The 27252-nt window shown below is 40.9% G+C and overlaps 1 protein-coding gene across 10 annotated transcripts in view; it reads left to right on the plus strand.

Annotated features, from left to right (window-relative positions):
* Positions 1-27252, plus strand: part of Mical3 (microtubule associated monooxygenase, calponin and LIM domain containing 3) — a 203541-nt gene that overhangs the window by 37129 nt on the left and 139160 nt on the right. Inside the window, exon 2 of one of the 10 annotated variants that reach the window (XM_071610264.1) lies at positions 20072-20209. The exons of the other annotated variants lie outside the window; for them this stretch is intronic. The gene's annotated coding sequence lies outside the window, so the exon portion shown is untranslated. The remainder of the gene's footprint in view (positions 1-20071; positions 20210-27252) is intronic. 10 annotated transcript variants of the gene reach the window in all.

Consider the following 27252-nt stretch of genomic DNA (forward strand, 5'->3'; position numbering starts at 1 on the left):
TCACAGCATCCTTTAATAAATAAAGCTTTCTAATGGGATTGTTGCATCAGTTAAGATTAGTTTTAGTTGGAAATTACAGAATATGGCTTTAACTTCAAAAGAAGATTTTATTTTTTATGTGAAAGAATTTAGAGACAATGCCATCTCCATGATCATCTGAACTTTGGCTCACACCTCCTACCTAGAAATATGGAAGTTCTGGCCTTTTTAGCCATAATATGGTGGTTGTATGCCCTATTCTGTGGCTCAAGAGGAAAGAGTTTCACTTGGTCTAACTCCATTATGTGGCAGATAGTTTCTATTCTTAAGGTTACCTCATGGTCAGGTATGACTGCTAGAGATCCAGCCCTCTTATTTCTGTCTCCAGGAAACACACAAAAGGGAGATGCTTTAGTCTGTTTCCTGTTGCAATAACAAAATGCCCAAGACTGGGTAATTTATAAAGAACAGACATTTATTTAGTTCATGGTTCTGAAGGCTAGTATGTCCAAGAGTATGGCATGACATCTGCTTAGCATCTAATGAGGATCTTCTTGATGTGTCATAACATGGAGGAAGTGATTATATGATGAGACAGAGCAAGTGTACTAGCTCTGGGCTCTTACTCTTCTTATGAAACCACTGATGCCATCATGGAGGGCCCACACTCATCACCTCATTGAATCCTAATTATTTCCCCAAAGCCCTGCATATTAACTTGGGAATTCAATTTCCAATTTATGAATTTGGGGGTTACAAGTTCAAATCATAACAGGAGGTAATGGAGAAAAAGACAAAAAGTTGCTTTCCCATGTGAGACCATTCTTTTAAAGTCTTTCTGTTTATATCTCATTAGTTAGAACTTAGAAGACATGGTCACATCTGGCTTCAAGGAATGCTGGGAAGTGGGGTTTTGTAACTGAGCAAATAAATTACTGGCTGTAATAAAATTGGGGATGCTGTTACCAAGAGAGTACTTTTTTTTTTGCTGTAATTAATAAGTGTTTAACCTCCTCACTATAGTTGGTGTGTTTAGTGCTTTCTGTCTCATATGAGTCTACTACTTCCTGCCTTATCTCCAGTGAGCATGCAGAGAAGCTAAACATATACACAGAGTGATCCTTTCTCCAAACACAAGCTGGCTATGCTTGGTTTCTTCATCGTCATCTTTTCTCTGAGCTAAATAGTAACCCAGTTGCAGGAGTTAATTGGAAGCTCTAAGGATAACATCTTCATCAACCTCTTCAACAGGGACAGCAGTGGTGGGGCAGGCTTGGGCAGACCTGGGGATTACTGTTCCTGGAGCTCTGGGCTCTTCCTCTCTTTCTTCCTCTTTATTCTGAATCCTGTTCTGTTTAGAAGTTGGAGTCTTTTTTGTGTGGCCCGCTTAAGCTTCCTTGCTTAGCTTAATATTGCAGGGCTTTGTGGAGTGGGCTCTACATGGGCATACAGCACCTCTGAACATGTGATTAAAATCACACATGTTAGATTGAGCCATTCTGAACTTAGTATAAGAAACTGACTGTGTGTGTGTTGTTGTCCCTTCTTTGCTCTACTCTTCTACAGCTGCACCTCCTACAAGATCAGGAATTACAGTGGACACACTCTCATGAGTCCTTCTTCCTGCTCATTTTCTCCCTTTTGCATATAAACCATCCACTGTAACACCATTTGGATTTATGACCAAAAATCTGAAATTCCTAAATTCTCCCTAGACTCAAGTCCTTAGGAAACCTGGATCCTGCTTAGCTCAGCAAGTGAGTCCAAGGTCTCTTGTGTCCTTTCCAATTCGAATGTGATGTGGCTTGAGGCTTTTCAGGCATGAGATCTATTTCTATCTCCTACTCAAGCTGGGGTTTGTCCAGGAAATTATCACTAACATATTGAGATGCATAGCAAATGAAGCTGTCAGGAGAAATGTCTGGTGTGTCTTTGCTCCCAGTAGCAGCTTGAGAAAGTGTTAATTTGTATGAATTAAATGAGCATATTATGGGATGTTGGTAGGTGGGAGTAAGTGTGTGGATGAGTGTGGGATTGGTTCTCTGGGGACCTCGCTAGATGCTGCCTTTCCCCTGCTACACACAGCTTTCTCCAGTTTCTCAGCATACTGGTAGTCACATCCTCTTCTGAGCCAGAGGACAAAAGGAAAGTTCCCTGTAGAGAGAGAAATGGACTGGCCTAGATTTCATGGGAGCAAAGGACTAGAGAGAGTGTTGAGGGCAGGCCAGGCACCCGTGGCCAAGAATTAGTCCGGAACTGGTTTGCAGCCCTCACTTCAGTACTGGGCCTTTGATTCTTTGTGGTACCTACTGTTCTTTTCTGCCTCAAGCCAGGGAGATTTTGAGGGTGTGGGGCAAAGGGCAAGGAGATGATCATAGCTAATGTCCTGGGCATTCTAAGTGACTAAATACATTGTCATTTAATTCTGAGCAAGAATCAGAGTGACTTGATTAAAATCCCACAACTAGGAAGTAGCTTTAAAAAAGATTTAAATCCAATATGTGTGTGTGTTGGGGGGCAGGGCTGAGGATAGAACCCAGGACCTCATAAATGCTAGGCAAGCTCTCTACCACTGAGTTCTATTCCCAGCCCTTGAATCCAGTTCTCTTTGATTCGAAGTTTATGCCTTAACCATATTAGATTTCTGTCTCTCCCTCTTTTATTCATTCAATAAAATGTTTGAGTCCATTGTGTTCCAGGTGCAGTTCTGAGTGCTAAAGATAAAAGCAATGAGCCAAACATATTAAAAAAAAAATCTTACTTTCATGGAGCCTATATATATATATATTTTAGTAGTAGTAGATGGACCCAGTATCTTTATTTATTTATTTTTATATGGTGCTGAGGATGGAACCCAGTGCCTCACACATGTGAGGCAAGCGCTCTACCACTGAGCTAAAACCCCAGCCCAGAGCTTATATTCTTTCACTCTCAGTTTCCTATATTATATTTTTTCTCAACCCCCCCACTTTGTGGTGGTGGCAATGGTTGTGGTGGTACTTGGGGATTGAACCCCACAGCCTTGCACATGTTAAATAAACACTAAGCTGTAGCCCCAGTCCTTTTTAATTGTATTTAGAGTCAGGATTTCTCTAAGTTGCCCAGGCTCTGAATTTGTAATTGTCCTGCTTCAGCCTCCCAAGTAGCTGGATTACAGGTGAGTAGCTGGGATTTCAGGCATGCACCACTGCACCTGGTTTAACCCCATGTTTTATATAAATATCACATTTCTTTCCCAGAAGGCTCCATAAATGATTCTTCTTTTTCCTCAAACACTAGGAGGGCTTTCTTGCTTGATGGATATTGAGATATTGAGATTTCCCTGCTCCCACTCTCCTGTATCCCCATGTCCCAGAGAACATTGTATCTAGACATCAGGCTAGTTGTGATAGCATATCTTCAGGGAGGCCTGGACTCAGAAGTTTCCCCATACTTGCATCTGGGCTTTCCTGTTAGGTTGTTTTCCCTCTGTTCTGGGGAAAGCTACTCTGAGCCCATTTGGAGTTGCCTTGCCTATCCTCAACCCCCAGAAGTTGTTTTTGAGGTGGGGAAGAATAAAAGTCAAGAAATCAGTGAAAATATCAATTCTTGTTGTAAACTCTCTTTAGGGTTGGTTTCCGAGAGGTTTTTGTGTTCCATTTATTTTGGCTAGTTTGTTTCTTCTTCTTCTTCTTCTTCTTCTTCTTCTTATTATTATTATTATTATTATTATTATTTTTGTATATATTTTTTTCCTTTGCAGTATGGTTCAGGCCTTATGGACATAGAAATAGAAGTTCAGCTAAATGTTTTTTGGGTACCTTTGGATTAGATTTAATACCTAGAAATAGTTATCTTGATTCAACAGAAACAGGAGGGGCCATACCAGAAGAGCACTTTCCACTAAGAACAACATGCTTACTGAGTTTGGAGTGAGCACATCCATCTTGTGGTTAATGAGACCTATTGAATGAAGGATTTTGATCTGATGTTGCCATCAGTTTCCTTATATTAGGGATTGAAGGCAAAAGTTCTCCTCAACATTGTTGAAGGTATTCTAACCTTTACTATCTACTGTGTTGGATATTATGAGCAGCATTTTACATGTTAACCTTGCTCTGAGGTTTTCTTTAGTTAAAAAAGGAAACAGATTTAAAAATTCCCTTTTTCACACAGAGAGGGACAGAGTTAAAATTGAATTGTCTTTGGGGCCCCTGTGTTCTTTCTAGGACCTCATACAGTGTTCTTTTCCTTATCAGGTAAATTCCTGTAGTGTCAGGTGCTCTTCCTGAATTGTGTTCCTCAGCCCTCTGTATGAAATACCAGCTTACATGTGGATTTCTCTTCCATCAGCTTTCTTAAGTGAGCAACAAATCTAAAAAGCTCAGATTTGGGGGCTGGGGTCGTGGCTCAGCGGTGGAGCGCTTGCCTAGCATGTGCAAGACCCTGGGTTCGGTCCTTAGCACTACATAAAAATAAATAAATAAAGGTATTGTGTCCAACTACAATTAAAAAAAATTTTTTTTTAAAGCTCAGATTTTTATTTTTTCACGCTATGTGCTTGGTTGGTTGGTGAGCCTCTTTATATTTGTCCTCCCTCTTTCTGTTCCCACTCTTTTCTCCACATCTCCCCAGAAAATGTATCCAGGTTGACTTAGTTCTGCCTCTTCAACTCCAGAATTGTAGCAAATTTTAAAAGAGTAAGGAGAATGGAATGTAGTGGGAAATGTGAGGAGGAGACTACCAGTTTACCTTATGTCTCAGCTCATTTTCTGATGCTGCAACAAAATAAAACAGACTGGGTAATTTATAGATATTTATTTGCCTTACAGTTCTAAAGGCTGGTAAGTCCCAGAGCATGGTACCAGCACGTGGTCTTGGTGCTCCTGTATCATAACATAGCAGATGGGCAAGCTAATGATGTGCTAGACAGAGAAGAAATCAGCCCAAACTCATCCTTTTATCAGTAACCCACTCCTGTGATAGGGGCATTAATCCATTCATGAAGGTAGAATCCTCAAGGCCTGATAACTTCTATTTTTTTTTTTATTTTTTAGTTATAGGTGGATACAATATCTTTATTTTATTTTTATGTGGTGCTGAGAGTCGAATCCAGTGCCTCACACATGGTAGGTGAGCGTTCTACCTCTGAGCCATAACCCCAGCCCCCTGATCACTTCTTAAAGGTCCCATCTCTCAACACAGTTACAGTAGCAATTAAATTTCAATGAGTTTTTCAGGAGACTTTCAAACCATAACACCTTGTCCATATACCCAGCCATGCCGCTTTGGTGTGCCAGTGTAGCTCACATACTCCAGAGTTTATAATCTGGATAGTGGGGATTTCCTTGGTGGTTGCTGAAGGAAATGAATGCAGGAGATAATTGAAAATGTCTGAAGAGAGAAAGATGAGATATTGGGGAGGCTAAGGGCATCTATACCTGCTTAGAACAGACTTTAACTGTTCTAGGTGTTAGCAATTAAACCTTAACAAAAGGTTTAATCACTTAGCAAATATAGTTCTATCTTTTTATAGAAAAGGAAAATGAGGGCTGGGGCTGTAGCTCAGTTGCAGAGCGCTTGCCTAGCAAGTGTGTGGCAGTGAATTCCATCCTCAGCACCATGTAAAAATAAACAAATAAGATAAAGGTATGTGTCCATCTACAACTATTAAAAAATCAAAATAAAGAAAGAAAGGGAAATGAATCCTTGCCCCAGCCAGTGTGCCTGTCCAAGGTTGTGTGGTCTGTAAAACAATTGAGGCAGTACTGGAATCTTGTGCCCATTCTTCCAATAAGCTCCACCTTGGATTTTCATGTGTCACATAACAAACACTTTGATTCTAAATGATTTGAGTCTTGCAGTAGACCTTTAGGGAATGTTAAAATACACATTTCTAGAAGCAGATTAATAAATCTCATTATTCTATAACAGAAATATATTTGACTTCATGACTACCTTTGGCAGTCATTCATTTCCTTGAAGTTTGACTTTGAACAAATCCATGGTTTCTTTTCTGCTTTGAGTTTTTGCTTTTGTCAAGTAGAGACAATAAATACTAGCTGTATATATAATGGGGTATGATGTTAAAGGAAGAGTATCATGAAAAGCCTCTCATCTCTCAGACTCTTTAGGAATAAGATATTGTGTTTTTATGGTGTTTCATATGAAGCACTTGCCATTGCTGAATTTTATCCATGATAGTAAGATAGGTAGATCTCAGATTGTAAATTTTTGTTTTCTAAGTGTAAAAATGAATTTGGAGAGGTTATGTAGCTGATTAAACGACAGAACCCTGCAGTAAATGCCCATCTCTCTATTCTGAATCCAGTAGTTCCCAGCCACACCACCCTTTCTCTTCATAAGCACAATGTGCATGATGCTGCAGGGTCACCAGGGTGACCTTTCCTTACAGTCTGAGCATTCATTTCTTGTTGCTGAGAAGCTTATTGAGTAAGGGCAGTGCCACTTTTCAGAAACAGTGAAGGAAATGGCCTAGCCAGGAAGCAGGGCTACATTACTAGATAGCCCAATAGAAGGGACCACTATTCTCGCCCTTCTCATGGGAGGCCCATCTTGGGAGGCTGACAAAGGGTGGAGCTGACAGTGGGACTTTCTTTCCTGTTCATTTTGGATAGTAAGTGTTTAAAAATGTCTCGTGAAACATTCATTGTTTAGTGGCTGGGTATGTGCCAAAGTTCATGGCTTGAAACCTCTGAGCATCATCAAGTAATGGAGTAGTTGAGGCAGCATTTTCTAAGACATTTATTATGAGCCTTACTCTGTTAGATTAGCAAGCAAAAATCATTGCTTACCTTGAAATTATTCTCAGGCTAGTCACTAAGGTTCTTTAAAGAGAATTAAGGGCTCCTCAAAAGAATAAAGATTAGTAGTTCCTGGCATTCAAGTCAGCTTTCTGTCACTGTGATGAAATAATTGAGACACTCAACCCTTTTTTTTTGTTTGTTTGTTTTGTTTTGTAGTGCTGGGGATTGAACCCAGGGCCTTATGCATGCAAGGCAAGCACTCTACCAACTGAGCTATATCCCCAGGTCAGAGATAATCAACTCTTAAGGAAAAAGGTTTGTTTGACTCATAGTTTCAGAGGTTTTAGTCTGTGGTCTCTCTGTTCTATAGCTTTGGGGCCTTTGGTGGCACATTATATCATTTACAAGAGCATGTGGCAGAGATGGCCTGTTCACTTCAAGGCAGTAAGGAATCAGAGAGATAGGAAGAGGCTGGGGTCCCAATAATCCCCTTCAAGGGCATGTGCCCTTCAAGCTAACTTACTTCCACTAGGTTCCACCTCCTAAAGTTTCCTAGCATAATAACGCCATGATTGGGCTGGGGAGTACTTGCCTAGCATGCACAAGGTGGGTTTGATCCTCAGCATGGAAAAATAAATAAATAAATAGCACCACTGGCTGGGGACCAATAGTGCCATCTTCAATACTTGAGTCTATAGAGATCCAAACTGAAACAAATGATGATACAGTTTAAGAATGTTTTTTTTATTTTGTTAAATGAACAGCTGTGCATTTGTGCTTCTTTGCTTGAGGTATTTTCCCCCTCAATCTTAAATATTATTTTCTTGCTTCCTGATGGCACCCTGTCCCCCCATCTCCAAATTCTGCTCAGTTCTGTAAAGACTGTTTCTAGTTCATTTCTTGACCTTTTCTAGACCACTCCATCCCAGATTGACAGACTTTGGAAGTTCCTGAGTACTTGGTCAGCAGCAGCAGCAGCAGGAGTGTTGTTCAAGAACTGTTTAGAAATGCAGCATCTCAGGCCCACTCAGACCTACAGAGTTGAATTTGCATTGTAACAGGATTCTCAGGGGACTTGTGGGTGCACTGAGAAACCTTTGCCTGTACAGAAGTCTCAGGTTGTACTTATTTATCACCTTCTATTACTGGTTGACTGTTTCCCCATTTCTTTTTCCACTTTATAGATTTGTCTTTTGTTAGAGTCTCTTTGTAGCACCTGATGTAGTCTTGGCACAGAGTAGGCACTAATAAATATCTGTATATTTGACAGTCTCCATTTATTAAAAAACTGCTCAGGCCATTTAGGGAATTGAACATATGCTAATGAAAATTTGCTACAGAAAAGTTAAGAAAATGTGAGAGGATACACATAATGAGTTTGAATCTACCAAGTGAGGCCACACTTGAAAAAGAGGCATAGGCATCTGAAGCAGCCAGCCCTCCATAGGTCAGTTCTCCCAGCTCTGTTGTTTATCGTCTGAAACCTTGGGGAGTTAATGATCCTACTTGAACCTTTAATTTACTGATCTCTAAAATAAGGATGACATTATTCTTAAAATGTTATGCTGAAGACAAAATGAGATAATGCAAGCAGAAGGTTTAACCAAATGTTTGGCATTTAAGTACTTGTTGTGGTTTGGATGTGATGTGTCCCCCAAAAGCTCATGTGTGAGACAATTCAAGAAAATTTAGAGGATGAATGGTTAAGTTATGGGAGCCTTAACCAAATCGGTGAATTAGTTTCCTGATGGGATTAACTGAGTGGTAACAGAAGGTGGGTAGAGTGGCTGGAGGAGGTGGGCATTGGGGGACATGCCTTCAGGGCATAAATTTTATATTTAGCAAGTGGAGTCTCTCTCTGCTTTCTGATCATCATGTAACCTACTTCCCTCTATCATACTCTTCTACCATGACATCCCATTTTACCCTGATCCCTGAGGAATGAAGCCAGGCTTCTGTGGACTGAGACCTCTGAAACCATGAGCACTGAAGTAAACTTTTCCTCCTCTACAATTGTTCTGGTCAGGTCTTTTAGTCACAGCAGCGAAAAAGCTGATTAAATCAATACTCACTGATAGCTTGATGGTACAACAAGAATGCATTCATGCACTCAGCTGTAACTAAAATTTCTAGTTACTTTAATGGATTCTTGTTAATCCTTGAGATATCTTATTATAAAGGAGACAAAATAGAGACAACTTTCTAACAGTCATGTTTATATTGTTTCATGATTTCCAGGATGGGCTCTAAGTTTCAGAGGAGCAGAGTCCCTATCTTGTCCCTAGACATCAGTCTCAGTGAGGAGTGCCTGATAACAAATGCAGTTTGGCTACTGTATGAGGAATTGGGAGACATGGAATGTACCATTACAGCCTTGCCACACCCTGCCATGGAAGATCTTTACCCCTCATTATTTGTGCTGTACAAAACAAACTACTGAAAGTTGACGGTACAGTGGAAATGCTCTCCCTCCACCTCTTCCACTTTCTTCCTGCAGGGAGCTGCTTACAGAGAACTGGTGCAGGGGTGGAGGGAGTAAAGGCTTCTGTTTTTGTATCTTCCCACACCAGAGCAGGACAGGGCAGGGAGTGGGGACTTGCCAGATTACAAAAAGGGTTATTTCTCAAGTGGTGGGGGTGGGGTGGGGGGAGATCAGATGGCACTGGTATCTGGTAGATCAATGTGGAGCCTTTAGGCTATACCTTTACTTCTTGGGACCAGAGGCTTGAAAACTTGAAGACCTTAAATCTAGACTGACAATTTTTAATTTTTTTCTAAATTTCAGTGCTAGGGATACAACCCAGGGGGGCTCTACCACTGAGCTACACCCCCAGCTCTTTTTATTTTTTAGGACAGTACCTCATTAAGTTATTAAGGCTGCATCAATACTTGTAATTCTCCTGCCTCAGCCTCCTGAGTTACTAGGATTACAGGCATATGCTACCTCCTTTCTTTTCCCTTATTTTTTTTTAACTTTTTGTTATTGAACAACATGTATGTCTCCCTAGCAGAAGACATAGTATATGTGGATGAACTCATAAATGTATTTCAAGCATTTTGAATATGCAAATCATTAAGTTAACAGCTGTACTATCATTTCCTTTATTCTTTTTTTGGGGGAGGGGGCATTGCTGGGGATTGAACCCAGGGCTTTGTGCATGTGAGGCAAGCACTCTACCAACTAAGCTGTATCCCCAGCCCTTCATTTATTCTTGATTTAAAAAAAATAGAGTTTATCTCACATTTTATGCATGAGTTCCAATTCACTTGCTGTCTGAATTTATTATGTTAAAAACTTTTTATTTCTTTAGAGGATCAAGGCTTCTTCTGTACTTCTAATTTTACAGTGAAATGTCAATCATTGAAAACTAGGATAAGGGCTGGGGATATAGCTTAGTCGGTAGAGTGCTTGCCTTGCATGCACAAGGCCCTGGGTTCAATCTGAAGCACGCACGTGCACACACACACACACACACAAAAAAGATCTTTCCATCAGAAAAGTAGGATAGACAAAATTCTCTTTTCAATTCGCGTTGGTGCTTCTGTGACAGCTACATATATGTAGTAGTATGAGGCTTAGGGAAAGGAGTGTTGTTATCTTGGAGTTTCCAGCAAGACAAACACTCAAGCCTTCCTCTTTTGTTGTGAATTACCTGCTTTGCTATCCATTTCATTGGAGTGTGTTCGTGCTGGTTGTTGGGCAGCCTGGCTTTCTTCAGGATAAGTGGGGTCTTTCTTGGTTGGCAGAGCCTTGCCTGCAGGGGTGCACACTGCATGATTTACATGCATAAGTAACCAGGGCTGGCCCAGGTAAACAAAGAGATTTTCATATGCCAATCCAGCCATGTGGCACAGTAGTTTTGCTCTGATCTTAGATGGACAGTAAACATTTTATGTACAGTGTTTCTCTTCTATAGTCACCCTCCTATTTTCTTTGTGGTTTTAAAATATTTCTTCCCTCATACTTTTAGTAGGAACTGCTCAGTCCATAGTTTGAAGTTTGTAGCTTGGAGGGGTATTACCAGGTCTCCCTCCCACAGCCCCACCTTCCTGCTGGGAGTCAGGATCCTGCATTCTGGTGAGCAGTGTGCTGAAGAGCCAAGGGAGGGGCCTTCCCTGGGGAAGAGGGCAGGAAAGACCAGAGGCTAAAAATAAGCAACTAGTAAGAACCTGCTTACTGCTCTCTCAGGTCAGATATGGTCCTCCTGTGATAATTGAGCTCAGAGTAGAGTGTGTTTTGGAACAAAGAAAAAAATAACCCTCATTAAATAAGTATTACTGCTAAATATAAGCTTTAACTATATGTTCCAGATAAGAGGAAATTTCCAAGATCTGCTGGTTTTGGGTGTATGTCCCTCATCATTCTTGGGATGTATGTGTATGTGAATGTCCATGTGCATATGTGTGCTCATGAGTATGCAGTGCATGTTTGTGACACTAGGTGTTTCAGGTGCTTAAATATCTAGGACTGTGGGTAGTTTTTCTCACAAAGCCTTTGCCTGAGAGATATTTTGTACATAAAAAGAAAGATGTATCCTACTTACAAGACAGCAGTCCTTAGACTAAATGAAGCAGCTCCCCAGGTTTATACCATGCACAGCCTAGGTCATGATTTCACACCAAAGATATTGATTGCAAAGCAGAAGGTCTTATGCAAGCTGTATTAGCTGTTTTGGTCTAGAAACTGCCTCATTTCCCTTCTTTTCTTTAAAGAAGTAGAAATTTTCCCCCACTAAGTTAAAGAAAATGAAGGCTTCTCTGGCCTTCCAGGTTTAAAGTAGAGGCAAGTGAACCTGCACTGAATAAAAGTGGTATCTCTTCCATGCTTCCTGGGAGACAGAAGGAACTCCAAGGAAAACTCCTTACAGTCCTCAAGATGCTGCTTGCTTTAGGCAGTTTGTACTTATCTCATCCTCCTTCTATTATTTAGTTTTTTTTTCCTAAACCAGTGAAGAGTTTCTGTTCTAACTTTCAGACTGGATTTTGAATAACTTAATAAGGTTATTGCTTTTATATCCCTCTGGGTGTGTCTCTGCCTTTTCCTGTAATCTGAGAAAGTAGCTATGCTCTTCAGCAAACTACCCCCAGCTCTGTTCTGCCCTGCCATGGCTTGTGGATGAACTGTGCTGAGCAATAGTTAAGCACTCCTGCGGTGCTTGGCCTGTGTGACTCCTTCCATTCCTTTTATCTTGGTCAGCTAGCTAAATATAGCCTCTCCTTTCTGTCATCCCTTCTTTCTCCCATCTCTAGGCAGAAGAGATTCCTTGCCTGTACTCTTTGATGTGGTGGTCTGGGTTGGAAAGATTCTTCAGTGGATAAAGAGTACATGGTAGAATTGGAGTATGCTGCTGCTGCTGGCAGGCTAGTGTTGAGAGAGGGGGCCCATGGTTCTCACTGTTTCTCTGGGCAGTAGGGCCCACATTTCCTCCTTGATGTCCAAGTCTCAGGGAGTAACTTCTTGGAGAGAAGAAAGCAGTTCCTCACGTAAATCTTGGTAGTGGTTTATTTGGAGGAAGACTGGGAGTGCTAGTGAACTGGGTCTTCTTGATTTGGGCTCTTTTTTCTCCTTTAGCAGATGCCTGTCATCCTCACACAGATCCATAGTGGGGAGTGGTGCTCAGAGAACCACATAGCAGGTGTTGGCACTGCCTGCTATGGGAGAAGCTAAGCAGGGGCCCTCCTTCATCCTGGGCCATATTGAACTTTGCCGTGAGCCAAATGTGCCCCCTCCCCTTTATTTAGATTTTCTTGCACATTAGTGGAGGAAGGCAAAGCAAACACAGGTCCTTGTATAGTTTTCAGATGTAGGGTACTGGCTGACAGTGTTCTTACTTCATACTGTCCGAACTGAGCTAGGGAATGAAACACAGAGCCAAGTGGGCTTTCCCTGACCAGGGAGAAACTCTTGGGAGAAGGTAAAGGCGGAAATGGTAGTGTAAGAGGGGAGCTGAGTCTTTCCTCTTTTGGAGTCATGGAGAATTACAGTTGACAGCAGTCAGCCCTAAAGGGTATAGATAATTGAATCTAGCCAGAAATAACTATTAGATCACCTATTTATTGGCACAGTCTTAATTTTGCATCTAATTTTACCATTTAAGAAACAATGGGGTTCTATTGTACATGAACAAGACTCTTTTATTTAATGGAGTTGATAGACTGTCTATTGTTTATAGAAAGTAAAAATCTCAGGTTTGCAGTGTTATTAGTGGGAGTAAATAATACTTATTTCTGAGTGATTGTTAGGAGAACCCTGCTCCCACCCAAGGCCTTTTCTGTGGCATCCTTGGATGACTGTTGGAAGACTCAACAACCAATGCTTTTCTTTACATGTCTAGCTGCACTGCATTTTCAGTTAAAACTGCAGTTTCTTGGTGCAGGGTGTTTGGTTCAGTGGTAGAATACTTGTCTAGCAATATACAAGGCCCTGGGGTTTATCTCCAGCAGTGCAGGAAATTTAAAAAAAAATATAGAGAGAGAGAAAGAGGAGAGAGGGAGGAAGGAAAATAGGAAGGAAGGAAATGCAGATTCTTCTGTTTGCTTTCTCCTATAGCTGTGCATGAGTCTGTGCTGCCCATCCCTTGAAACCAGGTCTCTTTGACCTTTCATCACTTGAGTACGTGTACCCAGCAGCTTACTGCTGTGTTCCCAGGAGGGCTGGCACACACTGCTGCTGGGACCAACTTTGCATGGAATGTTGCCCTCATGCCACTACCAAGCGGAGGCTGGGTCGGCTGTGCTTTCCCTGCCTCCGACTTTGTTGTTCAGGACTTAATGTAATAATATGCTTGAACGGGCGGAGAGATCACATTAACTTGGCTCTGCAGTTGTAAACAATATTTGCTCTGTAAGTTTTCTCCTTCACCCCCTGCTCTCCTGGAGCCCTGTGCCCTGGGCTACTGCCACCCCCACTCTCCTTGCATATTCTAACCTTGGCTAAACAGCTTCATTCATAAGATTGCCAGTGTTTTCTGGAGGAAAATGAACTGAAAGTAACCAAGTCCAAGAATCTCCAGCTGTGGCACACAAGTCAAAACAGTTTAGTGTCTGAATCAACCAAAGTCTTTTCCTTTTCTTCCCTGCTCCCTTCTCTGCTTTGGAACCCTGTTTGAAAATATACATGCTCAGGGTGAACTTTCCTAAAACTCTTGACTCTTTCCTTGGCTGGGATCACTGGGAAGATGCCTTGGCCACTTGGTGGAACAAAGGCTTCCATTGTCAGTCTAGCAGTGGTGGAGATGGAGGTGGAGAGGGGGAGGAGCACAGGTGCATTCCTGGATGGTTTGATGTTTATACCAAGGGCATTTTAAGTTTCTTTGTTTTTTGGCGCCCCCCCCCCCCCAACATTAGAAAGGGTTTCCTCCTGCTTCTTATTTTTTCTCTAGTTTAATACTGAAACAGGGCAAAAGAAAAACCCCACCTCAAACCTGTGCAACCCTTTGTAATTTGACAGTTGCAGTGGTTGGTTTCACTGACAGAACCTGCTCCACCTTCTCTATGGTGATTGGTGGCTGATGATGTCATGGCATAAAACTCAAACTGATTGTTTTCTCTATGGAACAGGCCCCCAAAGAGCAGACAGCTGAACCTCCTGGTCTTTTGTTTCCTGCAATTCACGCTATCAGTCTCCATGGGAAAAGGTGGGAGCAGGCCTTTGACCGCACATTGCTTTGATTTATTCACAAAGCTGTCTTTGGCACCTAAACTTTGGAGTGCTTCTCAGACATTGAAAGAGTCATTATTTTTCATGAAAGTACATGTACTTTTTGCACTGAAGAGATTTTGGTCTATTTTAGTATTCTCTGTTAAGAGGAGAAAGGCATTTTGAAAGAAGCCATATTCTGCTGGCCCAAGAAGGTAGGAGGAGGAGTTGATTTTGAGTAAAAGAAGTAATAATTAGAAAAATTTTATTTGATTCCTTTCAGAACTTGGGAATAGTTCCTGTTGTCAGCATTGCTTCCGTTATAGAGGTAAACTTCAGCTATATAATGAGAACCCTGATGTGTAACTTAAAGGAATTATGTAGTCTCAGTATTGCCTCCATTGCTAAAGGGGCTAAGAAAAAGAAGTTACTTGAAAGTTTTCTATTAAGTGGACTTTTCAGCTTTCACCTTGGACCTTACTGGGCCTACTAGGGTACAGAAAGAACATCTGGGCTGCTGGTGATCCCACAGAGCAGGCCTACCCTGAATCTCCCAGGGTAGTGCCCATCAGACTTGAACTCTCCTGGACTGCCATGGTTGACATCATTGGTTTAGCTCATTTTGTACTGCAAGCATAGTTGCTAGAACTATTAGACTGTTGTGTCTGTATCTGCTTAGATCATCTGGAAGCCTATCAGAGACCAGGCTCCTTCAGGGGATTCATTACATAGCAGATATGTAATGAATATACTAATAGCAGTACCCCAACAAAGCTCCCCAAACAGGTGTCTGCTGGTGACTGTCTTCAGAACATCTAAAAATCTTACACACACACACACACACACACACATATATAATCTTTTTTTTTGGAAGGTTAATTGCCAACTCATGATCATGAATTGGCACTTGAGCCTTAACAACCATTTCCTAAAGGCTTGGTTGGGAAAGCCACACCACTCAGATTAAATGGAGGAGATGAAGTATGTCTGACAAGTGGCATCATTGGCAGGACAGAAGACTGAACAGGCGTCTCTTCCAACCCACAGAACTGACTTTGGTGAGGCTGGGCTATATTTACCCTTCTCAGAGCACCAGGACTTTGATTTGTTGGGCAAGAGGAAGTTCTGAGCTGACCTGGCAACCACAGTCACTCAGTGCATGGTCTTCTTTTGCCCACTTGGATTGTGCTTAATTTTGCACTTCCTTGCAAACATACAATCACTGAGCTATCTTTAGATATGTTGTGGTATCGTTTCACCTTTGGAGAGACAGAACATTACAGCTGGTTTACATTTTCCTGAACAAAACATACATGCTCAGATTAGGTACATAATTTTCTTGAATTCATTGCTCAATTCTTTGGTTGGGTAACTCCCCTTTTGTTATTGTTAATAATGGAGAAAGTAGAGATTTGTTGAATAGGTGGTTGACTATGTAAGGGAGAAGTTCTGTATGAATGTAAATGAACCTCTGGTCACTCAGCTGAGTGTATATAGGCTGCATTCTCATGTTTGCTTTCTGTTTCCCTTCTTATCCCTGGGACCACATTAGAATGCAGGGGAGGGATTGCATGTATCTACCCCGTGCCATAGCAGAGATTCTGATTTGATAGATCTGAAGTGGGCCTCATCATTTTTAATTTTTTTAAAGTTCCTTGATGATTCTAATGGGCTTTATGGACCACCACCCTCCCACCCGCTTCATAGGCTGACCAGACAGCTAATCTCAAGAGAACAGCAAAATGTAATATTGTTTCCTTCTTTTACCTTTTGGTTTATATACCCCAAAAGTGGCATATATAAAGCATATGGTAGTTTTTTCACAAATTGAATGTTGTCTGAATTTTATAATAATAACAACTCTTGCCTGGTATGGCATTTAAAATTCAACTTGTCTCAACTTTCCTTCTTTTAACTTCCATCTTTGCAATGCGCCTCTGTCTGTGAATGAACCTAGTTTATAGTTGTCTGAGAGCCTTTCTTCTCAGGCACTTTGCTTCAGAAAAACTGCTAATGGGCTTAAGACCATAGCTTGCCATCATCATTATCTGCTTCCTCTTCACCCCCAAGGATGACTGGTTTTCATCTTAGTAGACATTGATGCCTTCATTTACTTCTGTAATGAAAATAGCAGCTGATTGTTTCATGGCAAAAAATCAGACCTTGGCACTTCCTTGTCCAGAGAGCTGGGTAGGAATCTACACAGACTCTTACAGCAAATGCAGGCCACAGAAAAATAGTGTGAAGCAGCGCAAACTTTATTTTCCTCCCTAGCAATCAGAATGAAGATTGGAATTGTAGGGTCCACTCAGTATTGATTAGGCACTCGCTGTGATATGGTGGGTAGAAGAGGTGCTCTAGTTGGTCCATGGCAACCTGTGGCCTCTGTGAATAACTTATTAACTCAAACTTTCTTTAGTGGGCAGATGCGGGGAGAAGCAGATTGACCCATCATTCTACCTAGGGTTCTAATATCAATCCTGGGAGTGTACAGGGCATTTGACTTATTTTATATAATTCATCCTACCTTGATTAAATAGCTCTCAGTGAACATTTGATGCTTGCCTGTCCTGCAAGGCAAGCTTTTCAGCTCTTCCTTTGAAAAATTAATCCACAGATCTGGAAAATGTTTTTCAACTGCCTGAGTATTCTCTACTGAATCTGTACCTGTACTTTAATCTACTTTTCCTTTCCGATCCCCCTCAGTCTGCCATTGCTTTTGTATTTGTATTTCCTTGGATTTATGCTGTCTTTGTGTATTTCCTTGTGGTGGATTTTTATTCTTTGATTCCCACGTATGTTATATTCTTCTACATATTCTGCCACAAGACTTGAATATTTCATGGAACTAGTCCTTCCCTTAGGTTGTTGTGTTTTGTTTGGCTATTCTAAAGTTGTGTCCTCTGAATTTTATCAGTTTTCTTTATGCTTCTTAAATACTTTTCACCTATAAGAAGTCTTGTTTTTGAAGTTGTATCCAACTGGCTTAGAAAGGGCAGATTTGATTGATACTTTGAGAAAATCAGGCTTTGGCACTTTGCTGCCCAAACTTTGTCTTAGCCTGAGAGTTATGAAGTCCAGGGGCCTTCTCAGATGATCTGAAAGCATGTCCTCACATATCAATACAAGACTATTGGCTATGATGCTGTTGCTTATAGGACTGTATGGAGGAGGAGGAGTAACTTCAGCAAACATAGTACGTACATCTATGCCTGCTACAGGAGGCTCATATCTTTAGGGTGTTGTGTTCCTGGATGTCTAATGTGTCTATTGTACTTTGAGCGGAGTAACTATTTCTGGCAGTTTGGAAGTAAGTAGACATAGTAGATGAGACTGTCTGCTACAGCGACAGTTGCTTTTGTGTGATACAAAGATAAGACCTGAGTTTCCCAAGTCATTCTCCAATCAGGAAGGGCTTTTCATTTCTAAGTATGCAGGGAATTATTTGGATCTTTGGGACTTGACAAATGTCACCTCACAGAGTTGCTGAAGAGCATACAGTACATGAAGTTGAGTCAGATCCCATCACCTGGTTAAATTCACTGTCCATAGTCCAGACCAGCCCACATGGGTTTCTATCCTGCCTTTGCTGTTTGGCCTCCATAAGGAATAGCAGGATTCAAAGCCATCTCTCCCCGCTGTAGCACCTTTGAGGCAGAAAGGTATCCCTTTTCTGTATGCTTACGATTCATCACAGGTGTGTGGCTTGCTGATGGATATAGGGTGAATTTCAGAGCCAGCTTCCCTTCTCCCTTAACTGGGGGATGAGAAGCAAAAGTCTGTTGTTTATTCAAGGTTATGACCTCTAATGCTTTATAGATATCATTACTACTACTACCCAAATGCTTATGGCCACAAGTGCTAAATGTCCTTGAGATTTCAGCTAGAGCCAGGAGCACTGTTAGAGAAAATAGTAGATTTACCTTCATAATGAGAAGTGCCCTCACCTTCTGCCAAACTTTCACTTAGTCTTTTCATACTCTGTTTATCAAAATATCATCTTGTCCTAATTTATCTTGACACCTTAATCTTTTGTTCAAGATTGTTTTTTGACATCAGAGTACAGCACAGTTGTCTGTCAATTTTAAGTTCCTTGAATACACAGAGGCCCAGCACAATCTCCTTCATTGGTAAGAGCAGTTGGATAAGGAAAGATACCCTACCCTCACTGAATCTGATCATCCGTATGTGGGGCTTTGTTCATAGCTAAACCATGCTTATCTTAGCAGTATGCCAAGATATTAAGTGATCTGAGGTTCAGAACTACTGCCCTTTCCATGGGATATTCTGGTCTCCCTGTGAAGGTATGCATTTGTATTCTGTACTTTGGGAGGAAATGCAATAATTTGGGCTTTAAAGTGAAGCACTTCTGGATTTGAATGTTGTCATCATCAGTTTATCATCTGGGCAAGTTACTAACCTGTGGTCTTCAGTTTTCTCATCTATACAGTGAGAATCATAATAGTGTACTCAGCACAGTGCTTGACACAAAAGAATTTAATAATTGTTATAATCAATAAGATCTATTCTTCTATGCCTCTTCCTTCTAAAGCAGGGAATATTTGAGAAGTCTTAATACTCAGCTTGAAATAAAATTACTTTAGCCATTGGCAAGAGGGAGAAGAAAATATGTGGTTTTTGATGAATGATTTGTTTGGCTTCATTCAGATCTTGACTGCTTTAATCCTGGAAGTAAGATAAAACATAGTTCTCACACCCAGGAGCTCACAAAGCTGGGGAGACAATCATGCAAGCTGGTTACTAGAGAATAATTAAACTTTATTGATGCCATTATAGAAATCACTGTGAGATGTGGTGAATTTAGCAATCTATTTTTGAGAGCAAGCCTTTTTTTTTTTTTTTTTTTTTTGTAATGTAGGACTGAAGTAGGTGGGGGGAAAGCTAGAACTCTGGCATTATCCAATTTAAAATTATTATCCTTGGAGAACTGTAGGTCCCCAAAAATATCTATAGTAAAAGAGTTAGGGATAGCAGTGATATTTAAAACAAACAAAAAAACACACACAGAGGGAGGAAATGCAGAGAATTTGCCACTTAACCAAATACCATTGGTAGTTTGCTATATGACTTGGGACAAATCATTTCACTTCTCTTGACTCCTGTTTGCTCATCTGTCAAGAGGAAACATTGGTATCTGCCTTCCATGCTCATAGAATTATGGGAGTACTAGGGCTAGGGATATAGTTCAGTTCGTAGAATGCTTGCCTCAAATGAACAAGCCTTAGGTTCAATCTCCAGCACCATACCAAAAAAGAAAAAATCGTGGGAGTAACAAATGGGATAATATACGTAAAGAGTGCCTTGAGAAGCATGAAATGCCACCACCATATGTGGAGGGACTGGGGATGGTGGGAAGATGTCACTGTACTATTGTAGAGGACGATGGCTTTAAGAATCAGAGAAGAAAACTGTGAAAGGTTTCAACATGAATACATACTGTTCTCTCTTACACCTCAAACCTTTCCTTTTAAGTTCCCTGCTTAGAAAAGTTACTATGACCAACTTGTTTTGGGGCTTCTCCCATTATTCTTAATCATTGTAAACCTATGCATTTCTTTCCTAGCTGTGTATTTTGCAATTATAGCTGGTTTGCTTATTTATTGTGTATATTTTCCAATAGACAGTGAGCTCCTGGGGGCAGGCAATCTGTTTTTATTCACCAATGTAAATTTAATGCCAAGTATAGGACCTAATGAAGATTATGTACTGAGTACATAATTTGCTGTATGATGTGAAGACATGATGATCTTCTGCCTGGAAAGCAGCTGCTTTGTAGATCTGTTCTTGTGCAAAGGATCCAGAGGATTGTCTGCATCTGAGAACGGTACAGTACCACTAGAATGCATGTTCTAATGCCACAGGCCTTTATGAAATCTCTGTCCTCCCTTTCATGCCCCTTTCTGCTCTTGAGACCCTATACTCTGAATTTGGTGACTCTGTCCTTTCAAAAGAGAAAACTCAATGTGGACTACAGAACTTGGTTCCAGGGAGTTGAGAGCTTGCCAGGAAGGGAGCTTGTATCATATTTGCTATTTATAAAGCACACAACCCTGGCTCTGGTCAGAAGCCTCACCTATTGGGCTCCCAGCTGTCTGCCAGATCTTATGCCAAGTAGTATGGTGTTGGATTCTTCCTTAGTATGTGAGGCTTAGGGTGGATTCCACTCATAGGCTGCTGGGTATCTCTCAGATTGCTGTACTCTCAGGACACTTAAAAGATTCCCTCCCTCCCTTCCTTCCTTTCCTTCCAGTATAATATATGTTCTGTAAAGAGTACAGATCTAAGGTATACAACTTGAATTTTTGCATATGTAACTAACTTCTGTGCCTGTCCAACAGGGTTCAGTCAGGGGACTGAGCCTATGAATCTCAGGGATAAAGGAGATATTACAAGAATTAGTCCTTACACAACCAGATGTGGTGGGAAAATGAGTCTCCAGATGGGAAGGTTAGGAGGTCAAAGAGTAGTCCCTAACTAGTCTGACTGTAGTGGTGGGCAAGTCCGAGCTTACAGAAAATCTGAGAAGCCAAGCATGTCTGCTTCTGAAGTGAAGATACTGAAAGGGAGCTCCTGGAGAGCTCTGTGGGCAGCCACTGCCTCTGGGGAGCTAGTGGCCAGTTTGGTCTACTGCCAAGTATCTGGTGGTAGGCCAGGGTTTTGGTGGGTGAGCTGTGAGAAAGAGGAGCTGGGTGCAGTATAGAGGAGAACAAGGACAAGCTGGAATCTGCCAGGCACCTATTTATATCTCTATCCTTTCCCATATTTGACCACTCAAGCTTTCAGAAGAGTAAAGGCAGCAGCTTCAGTTTCTCCTTCCAAACTTTAGGGAAGTTTGTTTTTAAGTTGTAGATGCACAATATCTTTATTTATTTATTTTTATGTGGTATTAAGGATCGAACCCAGTGCCTTATGCATGTGAGGCAAGTGCTCTAGCATGAGCTTCATCCCTCCGCTGAAGTTCTTTTTTTGGCTAGCTCTAACTGAGAACTCTATCTGGGGATCCTAGGAGACAGCAACCAGCTTAATCAAGTTGACACAGCACCACATCCAGGTCAGGAACCCAAAGTCCCCCAATCCTGCCCCACTCAGGTAACCATTGTTTGAACTGGACCCCCACTTCCCAGTGCTGGGGATAGAATCCAGGGCTTAGCATATGCTTAGGGGAGCGCCCTACTGCAGAGCTACATCCCCATCCCTGACTGACTTCTGTACCATAGTTTTGTTTGTTCCTTACCTTCCTATGAATGAAATTATGCAATATGTTCTTTTTTGTATCTACCTTCTTTTGCTATGAATTTCATCTATATGGTTACATGTCAACAGCACAGTGGGCCCTCTGTATCCATGGGCTCCACATCCACACATTCAACCAACCACAGATTGAAATATTTTTTAAAAATTGTTTCTGTACTGAATATGTACAGATTTTTTTCTTAATTTTTGTTCCCTAACCAATATAGTGTAAGAACTATTTGCATAGCATTTTCATTGTATTGGGTATGATAAATAAGTAGTATTGAAATGATTTAAAGGATACAGGAGGATATGTGTAAATTATGCAAATACTGTGCCTTTTGATAGAAGGGACTTAAGCATCACGGGTTTTGAGAGGAGTCCTTGTACCAATACCATGTGGATTGCTATAGTTTATTCCTTTTTACTTCTGTATGGTATTCCACTGTGTGACTGTAACTGCAACTTATTTATCATTTGGCTATTGTTGGTCATTTATTCAGTTGCCAGTTTTGGAGTATTATGAATAAAACTGATAACAACATTCATGTACTTGCCCTTTGGTCAGCATAGACATTTAGCTAAACATTTTCCCAAGGTGGTTATACAAATTTATCTGACAGTTTCTGTTCCCATACATTGCCTACTCCAGGTACTGTCAGTCTGTAATTTTAGTCATTCTCATGAGTATGTAGTAGTATCTCACTATGTCTCTGATAGACATTTTCTTGATGACTAATATGTTGAACACCTATTCATATGCTTTTGGTTATTTGAATGTTCTCTGGTGAATTTGCCTGGTGAAAATCTTTTGCCTAATTTTCATATAGTAAATGCTGTTTTTTTTTCCTCTTATGGTTATACAAAAATTTAAAAACTATTTTGAATGTATACTCCTTTGGTTTTAAAGGAGGTTATTCCTTCTGAAGCAGAGAACAGGTGAAGTTTTAGGTTTGTTTGTAGAAGGAAACTTTTGAAGAAAATGTGATTATTTTCTGAACCATTCTCAGAGAATTAAAACAATGTAGGCTTGGAAGTTAACAACCCAATTTGTACACAATTTTAAAAACAAAATATTGAACCAACAAGTATTCTATGCTTTTTTAAAAAGTTTATCAAAAGAAGTTCTAAAAATTCCATTTGTTCCAGCAGTGAATGAAGGTATTCAAAGTATGTGAGCTACATTCGTTTAAGGTGTTATTGCTTGTACATGTGAATCAGAATAGTTTTCTTTCAGTGAACGTATGTGTTCACTATATTAGGTGTCTATGATATACTACTGTGTGGAGAAGACATGTATAACAGTTTTTCCCAACAGTGATGGCTATATGTTGCATCAATTAGTTACTTCAGTAGATGACTGTGTTCACTGCTCTATATTATACAAAATAAACTATGTAAAGACATCTGTTTTTAAAATAAAACAAACATTCATATTGAGCACTCAAAGTACATTCCATAAACCAAAACTTTAGTAGCTGGATGTGGTGGGCACACACCTATAATCCCAGCTACATGGCAGGCTGAGGCAGGAGGATCCCAAATTCATGGCTAGTCTGGGCAACTTAAGGTCCTATATCAAAATAAAAAGCAAGGTCCTATATCAAAATAAAATTTTTTAAAGGGGCTATGACTATAACTTAGTGCTAGGGTATTTATTTTTCTAGCATGTGCTAGGCCCTGGATTCAGTCTCTAGAACTGCAAAGAACAAAAAAACCTCAATTCATTCCATAAAGATCTGAATGTGTGTTGTGAGTCTAGCACCCTTAACTACTGAAATTGCAACCCAACTGAGAGAAGCTTGCAGTCACCTGGGAGCTTAGAGTCTAGTAGGACTTAGGCATAACTTTATCAGGGAAACAGAAGTTTCCTCTGGATCTGGTGCTTCTCAAGGCCTACCTTCAGTCTAGTCTGATTCCTGTTGAGCTCTGGTAGCACCCATGATCACTCCTGCAGCAGCATCCCAGATTCTTTCACAAGGGACAGGCACATCTATTTGGAAATGAAGCATTAAAGGAAAGGAAATAAAAATAAGCTTTTCTTCTTATACGTAAGGAATGTTGCAAATTCCCCAAACTGTGCTCTGACAGAGTCTTGAAAGTTCATAGCCTGCAACTTCTCCCTTCTGATATCACCCTCTGCCCTAGAGATGACCCCTGAATCCCCTCCAACACTGGGCCAGGACCATGCTGAATGAAGTACAGCTAGAATTTTAATTTTTTTCTCCCAAAAACCAACTGCCTTGAGCTCTTTGGGCTTCAAAATTCCAGCTGCTCTGGGCTCAAAGCCAGCAACCTACCAAAGTTTTACTATAGAAGATTTATTATTCCCCACTTAATTCAGCACCACAGAGATTAAGCAGCATTGAAAGAGATATATTCCACAGGTATAGAGGCTATATTCCACAGGTACCTGTCCTAAAATGCAACACCTGATGGCCAAGAGGCTCAGTACCACTTCATGCATCTTTTTTCTGGTCTGGCAGCAGTTTCAAGTTACAAGTAGTCCTTGGTCTGCCATTTGATTTTTCTAAAACCCTTGTCTAATTTATCACAGGCATAAGAGTACTGCTAATTGACCTGCTGGCTCTGGTATACAGAAGGTAAAGATTTTGGCTTGTTCTGTGTACTGAAACCTAAAATCTGAGAGAACCCAAATACTCCCTAGGGGATTTTAGAAAGTATTGTTTACTGCTATGACCTTCTCATCACTTGTGGCTAAGGCAGGTCTCTCTCTGGAAGGCCATCCATATTGGAAAGGCAACCATAGGATGCCATCTGTCCTCTCATGAGCTTCTGAACAGCTTTTGCACTTGCGTCAGATTGCACAATTCAAGGCCATGATATGCCAAGCATGACCAAGCTGACCTGGGTACATTTCCCCAATTAAGCACCTGGTTCCAGTCAAGATTAAATAAATATGCCACTTTTAGACATAATGCTTACTTGGGGACAGGAAAAGTCAAGTAATTTGATTTAGATACTAAACACTATAGACTTTGTCAAAGGGCCTTAACTAAGCAACACTGTATCTCAGAAGAAATCTAACCAGAATCCCCAGAGCATCTCCACCACAGCTTGAGGACAACAGGGATTTAATAAACATTTTTGTAGGGCGACAGCCTTCATCCTGTAGGGCAACGTAATTCATTCCTGTTGGGCTTCAGTCCCTGTTAACAAATGCTTATCTGTTTATTAATAACCTAGGTGACAAAAGCAGGCATACAACAGTGAAGGCAGAAAAGATTTTTGTCATCAAGGGAGCTAATGTCTCCTCAGGAGAAAGTCCGTAACAAAAAGTAAAACTAACTTGTTTCATATCATTGCAATCCAACTGGACAGACAGGCATTTGGGATGAAGGCAAGAAAAATATGTTACTTCTTTCTCAATCATGTTGATAATGTAGGGAAAGAATTCAGTCAAAATATGCCTGTAATCCCAGCTACTTCGAGGCTAAAGCAGGAGGATCACAAGTTCAAGGCCAGTATCAGCAACCTAGCACGGCGCTAAGCAACTTAGTGAGAACTTGGGGATGTGGCTCAGTGGTTAACTGTCCCTGGGTTCAATCCCCAGTACCAAAAAGAAAAAGGTTGGAGAATGTACAGACAACTGAAATTACTACTTAACCATTAGATAAAATCTCCTTTTCTACTTTGAGAAAGGTCTGCAAGATTTTAGTTTCACTGAAATTTTCTGTTTACCTGTAACCTGGGTGTTAGCAGCGCAATAAATTTGGCCAAATAGCAAGGAAGGGAGTGGGGTGTTCATGGGATCCCAATAATTGCAAACTAATTGGCCTCTGGATCCTAGAGTGCCTTCAAACTTCATCACTTCTGGTCAGAAACAGAAATGGGCTTGGTTTAATCCTAGTAGGTACTCCAACCATACTAGATGCTGGAAACCCTGAGCGGAGGAAGGGGAAAGGAGCCCATACATGGGCTATGCCAGATTCCTGACCTAGACAGAGCAGGGTTTCTGGCTGGGTAAGAGAGATTATATAGTGCTGAAGACTGGAGGGATATTCCTTTATTAAGGTGTAATTTAAGGACTGGGGATATAGCTCAGTGGTCAAGTGCTAATCTAGCATGTGTGAGGCCCATGATGTGATTCCCCAGCATCAATAAATAGAAGGTATAAATTATGATACATTCAACCATTTTAAGTGTGCAAATCAATTATTTTAGGAAATCTGCCAACTGTGTAATAGACACCACAACCTAGTTTTAGAACACTTTTGTGATGACCTGGGAGGAAATTTTTAATAACACCCACCTGATGACAATGATGGTTCAGTGCGGTTTAGGAGAGTGACTGAAGAGAGGAGTTATTTTCTATTTGTTGCTGCCAGTTTAGTAAGATGAGGGAAACTCAGAGCAGGTCACAGTCATTCTACCTCTGCACTCAACCAGGCTTGGCCTGGAGAACTGAAAACTTAAGACTATTTTTAATAAATAACTATTGGTAAGAGTAATACTTCCCAAATAAAAATGAAAATAGTCTTATTTTCTTGGTATCCCTCCTCCAACAATGTCTGAGTAGTTGCACGAATCCCTCTACCAGGACTGACTTTCAGCACTAGAGCCAGAGGATCAAATCCATGTCACCCAAACCTTCAAAAAGACACTGTCCCTCCTGACAGCTGAATATTTTCATCTACCCAGTGTGAAGTAATGGGCTGTGACTCCAAGCCTAATAATTTGCTAAATCGGTTATCAAAGAAATGAAATGAAGTTTCCGGAAAAGCTGCTTTGACCTAGAGAACATCAGTGCATACGCATCTTAATTGATGGAATCCGTGGGGCTGTAGGATTTTACAGATGTTTCATGTCGTGCAATTGATCTTGCCCAAAGCTCTCAATTTGTCTTTACATGTAGAAAGTAATCAAAAGAAGCAAGGAGTAAAATAATTAGAAATGGCTAGAAGACTAAAGGTTTACAACTTCCCAGTATAAAACCAGACTTCTTAGAAATGAGTACCATTCCCTGACCCCATCCCAACACACTCAGCCTTAGCACAGGACATCTGCTTCCTGCTGTGTACAGCCTGGCTTGGAAAAAGAATATCCCAAGGGAGAAGTAGGAATACATCAAGAGCAACCACAAAGCCACTATGGCAAATGACAAAGGGTATACAGCTGAACTCCCCTCCCTTGATTTCTTTCCAAATGCATCTCTGACTTCTTAACATCACACTGAATGATGATCTCCATCAGTTCTGAGCTGGGTTAGGGTCAGCCCTCTAGGTTTATTTCTGCTCTGGAGAAAATAACTTAAGATTTCCTTCATGAAAATAGTTGGAAAAAGTCATGACCCTGCAGTTAGCTAGCACCCCTCCCTGCTCCTTCCCTGCTGTTCCCTGGAACCAAGACAGATTCAGTCAGTTTTCTTGGTACATGGAGTAGAGGTGGGGGGCGCACATCTACCTCAACCTTGTTAGAGAATAGAGGCACTTTTCTTTGTTAGCTGTCAGTCTTCCTGTACTGGCTTCTTTTTCACCACAGCCAGCCTTCCCAGAGTGTTTACTTTTACCTTCTCTCCTTTATTCACTGTTTTCATCTCCAAGAAGCCTGTTGGGCTTCCCCATAACCTGTCTCACCCTTGGGAACTTCAAAATCACAATACCAGTGACTTAG

The sequence above is a fragment of the Marmota flaviventris genome, chromosome 3 (genome assembly GCF_047511675.1).
Source record: "Marmota flaviventris isolate mMarFla1 chromosome 3, mMarFla1.hap1, whole genome shotgun sequence".
NCBI lineage: Eukaryota > Metazoa > Chordata > Mammalia > Rodentia > Sciuridae > Marmota > Marmota flaviventris.